The sequence below is a fragment of the Neoarius graeffei genome, chromosome 7 (assembly GCF_027579695.1).
Source record: "Neoarius graeffei isolate fNeoGra1 chromosome 7, fNeoGra1.pri, whole genome shotgun sequence".
In the NCBI taxonomy this organism is placed as follows: domain Eukaryota; kingdom Metazoa; phylum Chordata; class Actinopteri; order Siluriformes; family Ariidae; genus Neoarius; species Neoarius graeffei.
In genome coordinates this window covers 33,631,614-33,646,233 of record NC_083575.1, presented here as the reverse complement: position 1 = coordinate 33,646,233, position 14,620 = coordinate 33,631,614, and positions in this window count along the sequence as shown.

The following is a 14,620-nucleotide window of genomic DNA, read 5'->3' as shown; positions in this document are numbered from 1 at the left end:
AGATATTGGCAGTTTATGCACAGGTGTCTCATCTCATCTCATTATCTCTAGCTGCTTTATCCTGTTCTACAGGGTCGCAGGCAAGCTGGAGCCTATCCCAGCTGACTATGGGCGAAAGGCGGGGTATACCCTGGACAAGTCGCCAGGTCATCGCAGGGCTGACACATAGACACAGACAACCATTCACACTCACATTCTCACCTACGGTCAATTTAGAGTCACCAGTTTGCCTAACCTGCATGTCTTTGGACTGTGGGGGAAACCGGAGCACCCGGAGGAAACCCACGCGGACACGGGGAGAACATGCAAACTCCACACAGAAAGGCCCTCGCCGGCCACGGGGCTCGAACCAGGACCTTCTTGCTGTGAGGCGACAGCGCTAACCACTACACCACCGTGCCGCCCTGTGCACAGGTGTAAAACCCCATATTTTTCTCTCAATAGGAAAAAAAATCAATAGAAGCTGGAAAAGTAAATGATCTGATAAACTTCATTCCCTCTGTGATATACTCCTTATGTATGCTTCATTAACATATTAAAAAAACAACAACCAGACAGACAATCAACCAACCAACCAACCAACCAACCAAACAAAAACAAAAACCCCAAACATTTATCTCAGTAATGGGTCACCAAGTGCTGCCAAGTCTCTACTGAAAGGATGGACACTTCATCTAAAAGGTAGTCCTATATCTGATGTTTTCATGATGGTATTGGAGATTGCTGTCAAAAATCTGTCAGTCAAAAATCTCCTATAGGCCTTGAATTGGGTTGAGATTGATGACTGATAAGGCACCAAATCTCAACCCAACACAATTTATATCATATTATCCAACCATTAGAATAATAATCATCATAATAACCATCATCCATCCATCCATCCATCCATTATCTGTAGCCGCTGATCCTGTTCTACAGGGTCGCAGGCAAGCTGGAGCCTATCCCAGCTGACTATGGGCGAGAGGCGGGGTACACCCTGGACAAGTCGCCAGGTCATCGCAGGGCTGACACATAGAGACAAACAACCATTCACACTCACATTCACACTTACGGTCAATTTAGAGCCATCAATTAGCCTAACCTGCATGTTTTTGGACTGTGGGGGAAACCCACGCAGACACGGGGAGAACATGCAAACTCCATACAGAAAGGCCCTCACTGGCCGCTGGGCTCGAACCCAGAACCTTCTTGCTGTGAGGCAACAGTGCTAACCACTACACTACCGTACCACCCTAATAACCATCATAATCAGTAATTTTAAATCACCATCATATCATCATATCACAACCCCACACACAATTTATATCATATCATCCTAGAATAGACCACTCCTATCAGGATGTTTCATCATAGAATAAAAGTGATTAGTCACAATTACTTTGTATTGTTTGCAGTGACCTTTTCTTTTCAGGGGACAAGTTGACCCAATCAATGCCAGCAAACTACCCTAAATGCATTACAGAGCCACCAATTTTCCCTTTTAATTTGTACAGAATGAAGTTGTTCCTGCTGTTGCTGCTCTTGTTGTTTATGTATCAGATTGATAATTGACTTATACTAATTTATTACACGGATCATTTGAATACTTGATTCTGATTGGTCAATTACAACATTCTATAGTCAGTTATTTCTGCATAACAGACCATTGCTGTGAATAACAGACTATTGGTATAGGTCACATTATTAGCAGAAGCAATAAAAACATTTTAAAATCAATAAATTAATTTTAAATCAATATTTTGTGTCAAATTATTGATTTATTTTGTAAATAGCCATGTAATAAGCAGGACAATGTACAGCAAGCTGGTCATTATTGTAAAATAACCCCCTTCAGGGTGATTCAAGTCCTGCATCATCTTGTCAAGGTTTATTTAATGATAACGCCTGGCTTGCTGTACATTATCTCTTACATAACACCTTGCCAGGGTCATATGTACAGTCTTGGATTATTGACATTATTTAATAGCACTAACTGGCAAACAGGATTATAATATTCTGGTGGTGCAGCAGGTACATAAATGGGTGAATGACAAATACAATCTGATGGCTTTTTCATTTTAGTAGGTAAAGAGTAACTTTCTCACTTTTTGTCCTCAACCAAAGTGGAACCAAGTAAGTACCACTCCTGTACTCATTGATAAAATGTTTCTTCTTCTTCTTTAAAAATTTATTCTTTTTTTTCCATTGGAGAACTCCCACTGGTACCCAGTGAGATTTGCATTGTGATTTATTTGTCATATATCCTTTATATCTCTAAATTCTTTATACATCTCCAGTGGCATCATGCATCTTTCATGACTTCCTCAACTGTGTTCGCAGCCGGATCCAAACAAATTTTACACATCATGGTGCTGCCCTACCTCAGTTATTTCACCTTGAGTGTGTGGGAGAGATGAAAAATACAAAAGGCAGTGTTAATTTCTTTCCTTACTACTCAGTACCAGTCAGGTTTGGTTCCTTTTCATGTCTCTACTCTTTAGCAAGTGCCACAGAAAAGGACGGACAGTCAGGCACAAAAAAGAAAGGAAAAAAACTGTAAATAAAATGAGTATCAGCTCAATTCTTTAAAAGGCAATTGTGAATTTCCAGACAGTAAAAGGAATAAAAAGCATCAACACATAAGAATTCACAAAGAGAAGGGACATTTTCACACTTCATACTTTTACTTTTATTTTCAAAGGTTTTTCTTCCAGTTAAATTTGGTATACTGTCAGACAATCAAAAGAAATCGTCTCGGATAAAGTTATTGAATGGTGACTGTTACAGTGCTTTGAACTTAGGTCACAGTGGATTATGCTATAAGCAGGAACTGGGGGATTTAGATAAACATGTTTGTAATGGTATATATTTAATATCCAACCATTGCCAAAGTCTTTTTCCACTCTTTTTCTATGTTCATGCTTGTGAGGGTAGGGAGTAGCATTCCTGGGTGACTCTCCAATATTCCTCCTTTTTTGTTGACATACCGTCAGTCTCTAAAAATGTTCCAGTAATTTTAATTTCACTGACATCGGCACAAGCTAAGGCAGTACATATGTGCTGCAATGTGCACAAGATGCAGCTTTTCTTCAGATTTGATCAGCGGCTTGCTGAGACAGATTGCAGTGTCGGAATGTGCCATTGAGCCTTACAAAGCCCATCTGTTTGAGCGACCCAGCGGAGGGGGGAAAGGCGCGGGTGGTGGGCAGGATGATGGAGTGCCTATTAAAAATAAAGCAGGCTGTGGTGGTGCACCTTACTGGGCTGTTATTCGGGCTTGGAGATGGGGCTATACTATCAGCATTCACTCCCTGCTCTTTCACCTTTTTCTTTTTCTTTGTTCATTTAAACCCTATCCATTTTTCCTCTTTCTTTTTTATCATGGTGTGATTACACAGATGTTTTTTTTCCCTTTTCACTGGATCCCCTTTAGAGAGGATGAAAGAGTCATATCACAGGTTTAAATATGAGCCTGTGTGTGTGTGTGTGTGTGTGTGTGTGTGTGTGTGTGTGTGTGTGTGTGTGTGTGTGTTAGTTGCTTTGGAATTTTACCACTCACACATTGTGCTCAGCACATGTGAATTGGTGCTGTGTGATCCTGATGCTAATTCCACCTCTTCTTCAGCAAAGCTTCAGTGCCTTTCGGCTCAGTGACAGCTTGATAACGAGACTCGGCAGAGGTGTCTCTGCTACATTTCCCATTTGCTGTCTAATTCACACATCAGAAACATATACTCACAAAAGTGAGACTTTAACAGAGTAAAGACATCACTATTGTGGATTCACAAGCAGCACACATTAAGGAGGGGGGGCGGGGGAGAGAGAGAGAGAGAGCTAGGTGAGGTAGGTAGATGTGATTAGTGAGAAAGATAAGAAGTGAGAGAGCTCCTCTGTCACAGAACTGCATGCCAGGCAGAAACAGGGCTTGACTCGAAAGTCATGTTGTGTTATTTTTAATTCATGCATTACCACCTGGCAAATGGGATTTTTGGATCTTCCAAATCTTCCAAGCTGAAATCAAAAGCATTAAAAATAGTCAATACTCGCTGCATTAACGACAATTGATCATATCATCTAGAATTGTAAAAAGATCAAATGTCTCTGAATGACATTTGAGGAGAATGAAATTTTCAAAAGTAAACTTAACTGAATATGAGCAGTCATTTCAACCTTTTTTCCTGTAAAGTGCATCATACTTGTCTTCATTTTTTGCTGTAAAATTAAGAAAAAAAGCATTATAGATAAATCAGTTTAAGTTGGTCTGTTAATTCCCATGATGTTGCCTCCTTTATGTCAGTAACAGCACTGAAAACCTGAGTTCAGAGCAGCCTCCAAACATGGCTGCTCCAGACTACACTTCCCAAGTGCCAGAATTCCCCTCGTCACCAGAATTTTAACCTCAACACCTGTCTCTAATTTATCAGCAATCACCTTCCCTATATAAGCTCAGCGCTCACACTCTGACTTTGTCAATGTGGCAGCAGGGGCATGGCCAAGCAGCAGTCTTTGAATGGAGGGCAGGGTCGGGGAAGGTAAGTGGCTAAGTCATTCCACCTGCTGTCAATTAGTGTGTGTGTGTGTGTGTGTGTGTGTGTGTGTGTGTGTGTGTGTTACAGGGACGGAGCATAAAAGGAGGGAGAGAGCAGAGAAAAGGGGCTCCCTCCTGACCACAACGCATGTGTGCGTGTTGAGTGAGTGAGTGAATGCTGAAAAGCTGAAATAAGTAAAATAAAGTGTTTGTGTGTGACCAACAACTCTCGCCTGCCATGCTTCTGTGCTCCACCCACATCAGGAACTGCTACAGTTGTGCCAAAACCCGGGAGCACAGAAGGGAACCACCCCATGGAGTCCTCCCCATTCGAAGAGCTCATCCTTGCCCTCGCTACTGCCCAGCAGAACCAGCATCAAGCACTGATTGCCCTCCGAAAGGAACAAGAGCAATGCTTCGAAGCCTTGATGCTGGCCCAGCAGGAAGATTGCCAGGTGTTCTGGCACCTGCTCGCGTAAGCAGGGGCGTCAACCACCGCAGCCGGCACCCTCATGAAGATGGGTCCACAGGACAATCCAGAAGTGTTCCTCGCCCTCTTCGAGCAAGCAGCCAAGGCGTGGGGGTGGCCGCTGGAGCAGTGTGCGGCACGCCTCCTCCCGCTTCTGACTGGAGAGGCGCAGCTCGCAGCGCAGCAGCTCCCTGCTGACAGCCGACTGGTGTATGCTGACCTGAGGAAAGCCATTCTGCAGCAGGTCGGCTGCTCCTCAGAACAACATTGCCAGCACTTCTGGACGCTGGCATTGGAAGAGGTCGGCCGGCCGTTTGCATTTGGCCAGCAACTCTGGGACGCCTGCTGGAGGTGGCTGAGGGCGGAAGACCGCGACGCGACAGAATGGCTCTAGTGTCTTCACCCGGCGTCACTGGAACGAGCCATCGAGCTGGCGGAGGACCATCTGGACGCGGCTCTGACGACAGGCAGACGAGGTGTCTCCCCTCGCTTATCTTCTCTCTCTCTTTTCCCCCATCTCTTGTCCCCCTCCCCACCCTGTTCCCCTGCCGGCTCCTCCCCAGCCGGCCTGTCACACCCGTGGTGTCCTCCCATCTCCCTCTTCCGTGTCTGTGTTGTCTCCTCCTGAGGTGAGTGACACCCATAACACCAGTGCAGAGGAAAAGCCTGGGCCGGTGTGCTGGCGTGGCAGGGAATCAGAGCATCTCCAGAGTCGGAGCTCTGCAAGGGAGGTGGAAGCTGTAATCTGGATCCCCGATGTGCCAGAAACTGCACTCGATCGGGCCAGAACGTATCACATACCGGTAAGTGTTCACACTTTGGTGGATTCCAGTCGTAATCAGACCTCAATTCACCAACGCCTGGTGCAAGGTGAGGCATTGGGGAGAGCACAAGCGATGAAAATGTTGTGTGCACACGGGGATGTTCACAATTATCCCTTAGTGTCTGTCCATATTCTATTCAGGGACCAAATGCATAGAGTAAAGGCGGCGGTTAGTCCTTGTCTCACCCACTCATTGATTTTGGGTACTGATTGGCCAGGGTTTAAAAAGCTGATGGAATATTTAAAACATAGTGGGTCCTGCACGAGTAGGTCACAGGAAGATCCCGGTGTGGCATTGACTGGAGAAGCTGTCACAGAGCCATCTACGTCAACACCGCGTCAGAGTGAGGAGCAGCCCGCTCCTCCTCCCTCTCTTGGGGATTCCCTTGGGGATTTCCTGTTAGAGCAGTCATGAGACAAGACTTTGTGGCATGCATTTGACAAAGTGAGAGTAATCAATGATCAAAATCTTCAGCCAAGTGTGGCACCAGCCTTTGCTTATTTTGGTATCATTAAAGATAGATTGTACCGAGTGATGCAGGACACTCAAACTAGTGAACGAATAACCCAATTGTTAATCCCAAAGAGCTGTAGGGAACTCGTATTCCATGCGGCTCACTTTAATCCCATGGCTGGACACTTGGGACAAAATAAAACACTAGCCTGAATAATGGCCTGGTTCTATTGGCCAGGGATGTCCATCGGTGGTGTGTGGCATGCCGTGAATGCCAATTGGTAAATTCTGCAGCCACTCCAAAAGCATCATTGCGCCCTCTTCCTCTAATTGAGACCCCGTTTGAGTGAATTGGGATGGATCTCGTTGGGCCGTTAGATCGGTCAGCATGGGGATATCGCTTTATTTTAGTTCCGGTGGACTATGCAACACGATATCCAGAAGCAGTGCCTCTTCACAATATCTCAGCACGCAGTATTGCAGAAGCACTCTTCCGCTTTATCTCCTAGGTCGGGATTCCTAAAGAAATCCTGACAGACCAAGGCACTTCATTTATGTCACGCATACTGCACTAACTGTATGGGTTATTAGGGATTAAGTCTATCCGCACCAGTGTCTATCATCCACATACAGATGGCTTAGTAGAGCGATTTAACCAAACACTCCAGACCATAATCCGGAAATTCGTAAGTGAAGATGCGTGTAATTGGGATAAGTGGCTCGAGCCCCTGTTATTCACAGTATGAGAGGTCCCCCAAGCCTCCACGGGGTTTTCTCCATTTGAATTATTATATGGGCGTAAGCCGCGTGGCATTCTGGACGTGCTACAGGAAAATTGGGAGGAGGGACCTTCACCTAGCAAAACTGAAATCCAGTACATTCTTGACCTGCGCCCCAAACTCCACACCCTCACACACCTAACCCAGGAGAATTTGTGGCAGGCACAAGAACGTCAAATCCGGCTGTATGACAGGGGCACACGCCTTAGAGAGTTCACGCCGGGAGACAAAGTGCTTGTATTATTGCCCACATTGAGCTCCAAATTAATCGGCTAGTGGCAAGGGCCCTTCGAGGTCACACGGCGAGTTGGGGACATCGACTATGAGGTGAGGTGAACGGATAGGGGCGGGGAATTGCAAATCTACCACCTCAACCTTTTAAAACACTGGAATGAGGGGGTCCCCGTGGCATTGGCGTCGGTAGTCCTGGAGAAGGCAGAGCTGGGGCCGGAGGGGAAAAAGATAACATCTCGGACCAACCCAGGCCCTTGTGGAGACCACCTCTCACCGGTCCAACTCATGGAGGTGGCCAAGTTGCAAAAGGAATTTTCCGACGCGTTCTCAACCCTTCCTGGTCATACCCACCTCATAGAACACCACATCGAAAAGCCCCCGGAGGTGGTAGTGCGTAGCAGCCCTTACCACTTGCCCAAACACAAGAAAAAGGTGGTTCAGGATGAACTCAAGGCCATGCTTGAAATGGGCATAATCGAGGAGTCCCACAGTGACTGGAGCAGCCCAGTGGTCCTGGTTCCCAAGGCCAATGGGTCGGTCCGGTTCTGTGTGGACTATAGAAAGGTCAACATGGTGTCTAAATTTGACGCATACCCAATACCTCACATTGAGTTGCTTGATCGGTTAGGCACTGCTCACTTTTATTCGACGCTGGATCTAACAAAGGGATATTGGCAGATCCCCTTGACTCCTCTATCCCGAGAGAAAACAGCCTTTTCCACACCATTTGGTTTACACCAATTTGTCACGCTCCCTTTTGGGTTGTTTGGGGCACCCGCTACGTTCCAGTGGCTTATGGACAGGGTCCTCCGCCCTCATACGGCTGCCTATGTGGACGATATAATAATCTACAGCCATGATTGGCCATGGCACTTGGAACACCTGAGGGCCATTCTAAAGTCGCTGAGGTGAGTGAGCCTCACAGCTAACCCAAAAAAGTGTGCAATTGGGCAGGTGAAAGTACGGTATCTGGGGTTCCACTTGGGTCATGGGCAGGTGCGTCCCCAAATTAGCAAGACTGCAGCGATTGCGGCCTGCCTGAGGCCCAAGACCAAAAAGGAGGTGAGACGGTTCTTGGGGCTGGCTAGCTATTATTGTAGGTTTCTACCTAATTATTTGGACGCCACCAGCTTGCTAACCGATCTCACTAAAAAGGGGGCTCCAGATCCGGTCCAGTGGATGGAGCAGTGCCAACAGGCCTTCTCTGAGGTAAAAGCTGCACTGTGTGTAGGGCCACTTTTACACTCCCCTGACTTCTCTCTCCCCTTTATTTTGCAGACTGATGCATCAGACAGAGGGCTGGGGGCCATTTTGTCCCAGGAGGTGGAGGGCAAGGAGCGCCCCATGCTGTACATCAGCCGGAAACTGTCGATGCGTGAAAGCAAGTACAGCACAATTGAGAAGGAGTGTCTTGCCATCAAGTGGGCGGTCCTTGCCCTCCGATACTACCTGCTGGGGCACCCTTTCACTCTCTGTTCGGACCACGCATCCCTCCAGTGGCTCCACCGCATGAAGGATGCCAATGCGTGGATCACCCATTGGTATCTCACCCTCCAGCCATTTAATTTCAAAGTGATCCACAGGCCGGGGGCACAGATGGTGGTGGCGGACTTCCTGTCCCGTCGGGGGGGAGTCAGCTTCAGGCCGGATGGCTCCCCGGCCTGAGTCGGGCGGTGGGGGTATGTGGCAGCAGGGGCGTGGCCAAGCAGCAGTCTGTGAATGGAGGTCAGGGAAGGTAATGCCGCTTTTCCACTACCAACGCGGCTGAGTTGGGCTGAGCCGTGCCGTGCTGAGTTGGGCTGAGTCGAGCTGAGTGGGGCTGTTGGAGTTGCATTTTGACTACAACCGTGCTGAACCGTGCTGGCTGGAAGTGGGTGGACACATTGGGTGGAGTTAGCGAAAGTGGGTGGACGTCAGGTGATGTCATTATGTGGTGCAAACAGTGACATCAGTGACCTTTTAAGCGGTAGTCTCACAACCCGGAGAGTAAACAATAAACATGGAGGACATGGTGTCGTTAGTGTTGCTGGTCTTGGTGCTGTGGCTTGTTGTCACCGACAACGCCAACAGATACTGGCAAGAGCGTATAGATGAGGCGAGGCGCATAAGGCTTCATAATTCTCGTAATTCGTAATTCTCCTTCTTCCGGGTTAATGGTGTTTACAGATCCCAGCGTGCTCGCGGGGCGTGTGTGGGCATGTGAGGACACTCCTCCTCACCAATCAGTGCACAGGGGAGTGTCTCCCCACGCCCCTAGCCTCACTCAGCTCGGTTTGGCTCGCTTCAGCCCCACTCCAAAACCGTGCGAGTTTTGGGGGCTAAGCAGGGCTGAAGCGAGCTGAGTCGTGCTGTTCTTAGATAGTCGAAACGCGAGCCGTGTCGGGCTGAAGTGAGCTGAAGCGAGCTGAAAAAGGGTAGCGGAAAAGGGCCATTAGTGGCTAAGTCATTCCACCTGCTGTCAATTAATGTGTGTGTGTGTGTGTGTGTGTGTGTGTGTGTTTGTTACAGGGATGGAGCATAAAAGGAGGGAGAGAGCAGAGAAAAGGGGCTCCCTCCCGACCATAGCGCATGTGTGCGTGTTGAGTGAGTGAGTGAGTGAATGCTGAAAAGCTGAAATAAGTAAAATAAAGTGTTTGTGTGTGACCAACAACTCTCGCCTGCTGTGCTTCTGTGCTCCACCCACATCAGGAACTGCTACAGTCAAGTATCGTTCTGTGTACCCATGCCTGACTTTACTGAGCCATTTGACTATCTGCCCGCCTTCCCATTATTGAACTCTGTTTATTTCTGATTTCATTCTCTTGCCTGATCTCTGACATTCTGTTAGCCAATCGAATGACTCTTGCCTGTCCCTAACTACAGCATGTCTCCAGTTTCCCTGTTTGACTTTGTTTACAGTTTGCGATGCACCTGCTCTCCCCTGCGTTTGCAACCGTAAGTGCCTGCGCCCTGACAGGATACTTCGCCATCAATGGATGCAGCAGAGGAAGCCAGGCAAACTGCGATTATCACACAGGGGTGTCTGTTCAGAGAATACCAGCAGATGATCAGTTATCTCAACACCAGGATATTGCAACTCACTGCTGTCATGTCGCAGGCCATCCTCACACACCCCTCATCTTCTGCTGGTGATTCTCAGATGATTGCATGACCTGAAAAGTATTCAGGTGAAGTGTCTAACTGCAAGGGATTCCTGCTCCAATGCTCCCCATATTTCTCAGCTCTCACAGGAGCCACAGAATAACAGAAGATTGCTCAATTTATCAATCTCCTTTCAGGCAAGGCTTTACTGTGGGCTAGTGCTGTGTGGAAGCTTGGGGGTGAACATACCACCTCCTATGACCGGTTCATAGAGTTTCTTAAATGAGTGTTTGATCATCAGCCTGAAGGACTTGAAGTCGGCAAGAGCTTGTTGACCATCAGACAGGGAGATAGGAGAGTCGCTGAATATGCACTGAACTTTCACACACTGGCCGCTGGCAGTGGTTGGAATGAGCCAGCACTAAAAGCCACATTTCATCAAGGTCTATGCCCTGAAGTGCTCAGTGAAATGGCCTGCTGTGATGAACATCTCTCCCTTGACTCCCTGATTGAGCTGGCTATTCATCTGGATCACCTCATCAAGAACAGACCCTCATTACAGCCACCTCCAGCACCCTCTCCTATTTTGGCCTCCCCAACTCCCTTGGAGGTCTCATGCTTGCTTACAATGGTCTGAGAGAGACAGGAGATGCTGTGAGGGCCTCTGTTTCTACTATGGTGAGTCTAGTCATCAGATTACTAAGTGCCCTGTTTGCCCACCACAGGAGAATCAGACCTGCCAAGTAACCAGTCTTCCTAACCCAGTGAGTTCCAAAGCTATTCACAAGTATCACTCATTTGAGTTACCAGTTGTGTTAAAACTGCCAGACTTGACCCATATTCTCTCAGTGTTTATAGACTCAGGGGCAGAAGAAAATTTCATCAGCAGCTTGATTGTCCATAAATTCCACTTTTCCACTGACAAACTCCAAAGACCACTCAAATTAAAAGCCATTGATAGGGGTCCCATCAGTGACAGGCTTGTTACTGTGCACATGTCACCTCTTGAAATTCAGGTGGGGGTAATCCACTCTGAGCTCATTTCCCTGTTTGTTACCCATACTGTCCATCATGACCTTATTTTGGGATTCCCATGGCTTCAGCTTCATGATCCTTTAATATCTTGGTAACAAAAAGAAATCCTCCAATGATCCCCATCTTGTTTCCAGAACTGCTTGAAACTCCCCTAGCTTGTGCTCTCTTCCACCTCTGTAGAGAGCCCTCTTGTTAGGACTTGGACTGTTTTGGCCTCTAGAGGCCGCTGTTATTTCCTTTTCGTGTCATATTTATTTTGGCCTCTAGAGGCCGCCACTGTTCCTGTGTTTTGTGGTTTTTTTTGTTAATTGCCTGTTAGTCCTAATTATCTTCACCTGTGTCCTTAATTAGTTTGTGTATTTATACCCCTGAGTTCAGTCCTCTTGTCACGGAGTCTTTGTGCTGTTATGTTTATCTCCAGTTTCCTTTGTACTGTGTTTTGTGGATCTTCTGAGCTTTTGCATTTTTGCCTTTTTCTTTTTGAATTATACTCTTTGTTTTTTTTTTTTTTTTTGCCCTGGATTGTATATAGTGTACATAGTATAAATAAACCTTTTGTTACTTTTTCTACTTCCGCCTCACGCCTCTGCATTTGAGTCATTCCCCTGGTGGCCTAGTGGGGGTTTGCTGGATCATCACACCAACGAACCAGGTTCGAATCCCAGCAAAACCCTAACAGAAAGACTCCGTCATGACCGACTCAGCAGAGGCTGCTTCAACTGTCTACCCGGCCAACCTTCAGGGAATTATGGCAGCTTTGACACGCTTCGGAGCAACCATGGACGCTCATGGACGTACGCTCACCAGCCAACGTGAGGCCCTTGCTCGCCATGAGGAACTGCTTCAGCAAATTGGGGAAACCCTGGCACAGCTGACATCTCTGCCTGCATCTCCTGATCCAGTTCCTGCTCCTGATCCAGCTCCCACTCCTGCTCCAGTGCCTCCTGCCATGCTGCCTTCTTCACCTTGCGAACCCAGCCTTCCTGCACCACAGAGGTATGACGGCAAGCACAGTGAGTGCCGAGAGTTCCTTACCCAGTGTCAACTCACCTTTGAGCTTCAGCCTACCACCTACACTACGGATCGCCGCAAGATTGCCTTTGTGATCACCTTATTAGCTGGTAAGGCGCGAGCCTGGGCTACTGCTATCTGGCAAAGACAGGGACCTGAGTGCTTTGATTTCCAGCTGTTTTCTGAAGAGATGCTTCGGGTCTTTGATCAAGCAGACATCAGCACCGACGCAGCCCGAAAGCTCATGTCCATCCGGCAAGGAGGAAGCGTCGCAGATTACGCCATCTCGTTCCGAACACTCGCAGCAGTAAGTGGATGGAACGAGACTGCCCTGGTGTCAGCCTTCCACCATGGTCTGTCTGACCCCATCAAGGACGGTCTGGCCTCTATTGGATGCCCAAGTGACCTCGAAACCCTCATCTCGCATGCTATTCGTCTGGACAACAGGATGAGAGAACGCCACCAAGCCTTGAGCTCCCCCAGCCTCCCTACCTCTACCTGGAGACCGTCTACCTCCTTCAGTGACTGTCCAGAACCCATGCAAGTGGGTCGTACTCGCCTCTCCGCATCTGAGAGGGAGCGCAGAAGGAGGGATAAGTGCTGCATCTACTGTGGCAAGCCTGGTCACTTCCGAGCATCATGTCCTGAACTCTTGGGAAAAGGACCGCCCCGTCCAGCCGAGGGAGGGTTGTGACGGGGCCTACCCTCTCTCCCGGACTCCCTGGCCAAGGAATCTACATCCTGGTCTCCATCTCCTGGGGTGAGTCTGTCCACTCTTGTCAAGCTTTGATAGACTCAGGGGCGGCTGGGAACTTTATGGATATTCACTTCGCCCAAAGCATCAATATACCTACTGCACCTCTTGAAGTCCCTCTGTCTGTGTCTGCCCTCGATGGCCAAGCGTTAGGTGATGGAAGAGTCACTCAAGTTACTTCTCCAGTCTTCTTCCAGTCTCACGGTCACAAGGAAGAAATATCCCTGCACCTGATTCCTTCACCTGAGTTCCCAGTTATTCTAGGCCTTCCTTGGCTTACTCGCCACAACCCTCGCATAGACTGGGTAACAAGCCAGGTTGTGGAATGGGGCCCTGCATGCCATGCCTCTTGTCTGCTCTCTAGCTCTCCTGTGTCTCCTGCCGAGCCCCCTGATCTCACCGAGTTATCTCAAGTTCCCACAGAGTACTGGGATCTCAAGGAGGTATTCAGCAAGAGCAGGGCCGCCGTTCTTCCTCCGCACCGGGCCTACGACTGTGCCATCGACTTGCTCCCTGGGACTACCCCTCCTCGTGGCAGACTGTTTTCCCTCTCTCAGCCAGAACGCAAGGCTATGGAGGAATACCTCAAAGACGCCCTGGTCTCTGGGTTCATTCGACCCTCCACCTCACCTGCTGGTGCTGGCTTCTTCTTTGTCGGCAAGAAGGATGGGGGGCTTCGACCATGTATTGACTACAGGGGCCTGAACAAGATCACTGTGCACAACCGATATCCCCTTCCGCTGATGTCCACTGCTTTCGACCTGCTCCAAGGCGCCACCGTCTTCACCAAGTTGGACCTACGAAACGCATACCACCTCATCCGTATCCGACAGGGAGACAAGTGGAAGACTGCCTTTAACACCCCGTCTGGGCACTACGAATACCAGGTGATGCCCTTTGGACTCACCAACGCACCAGCTGTTTTTCAGGCCCTAATCAACGACGTCTTAAGGGACATGATTAACCTGTACGTCTTTGTCTACCTCGATGACATCCTTATCTTTTCCAAGACCGTGCAGGAGCACCGCCACCATGTCCGCCAGGTTCTCCAGAGGCTGCTACAGAACAATCTGTTCGCCAAGGCCCAGAAATGCGAATTTCATGTTCCCGAGGTCTCCTTTCTGGGATTTATTGTACGGACAGGCCAACTCCAAATGGACCCTGCCAAGACCCTGGCCGTCCGGGACTGGCCTACTCCCAAGTCCGTTAAGGAGGTTCAGCGGTTCTTAGGATTCGCTAACTTCTACCGCAAGTTCATCAGGAACTTCAGTTCTGTGGCAGCACCCATGTCAGACCTCACCAAAGGGACAGGCGGATCTTATGGCTGGTCTCCTCAGGCAGAAAAGGCGTTCAAAGACCTCAAGGCCCGCTTCTGCACGGCACCCATTCTGGTCCTCCCGGACACCTCCCAACCATTCATCGTGGAGGTGGACGCCTCGGACAGTGGTGTCGGCGCGGTACTCTCTCAACGTT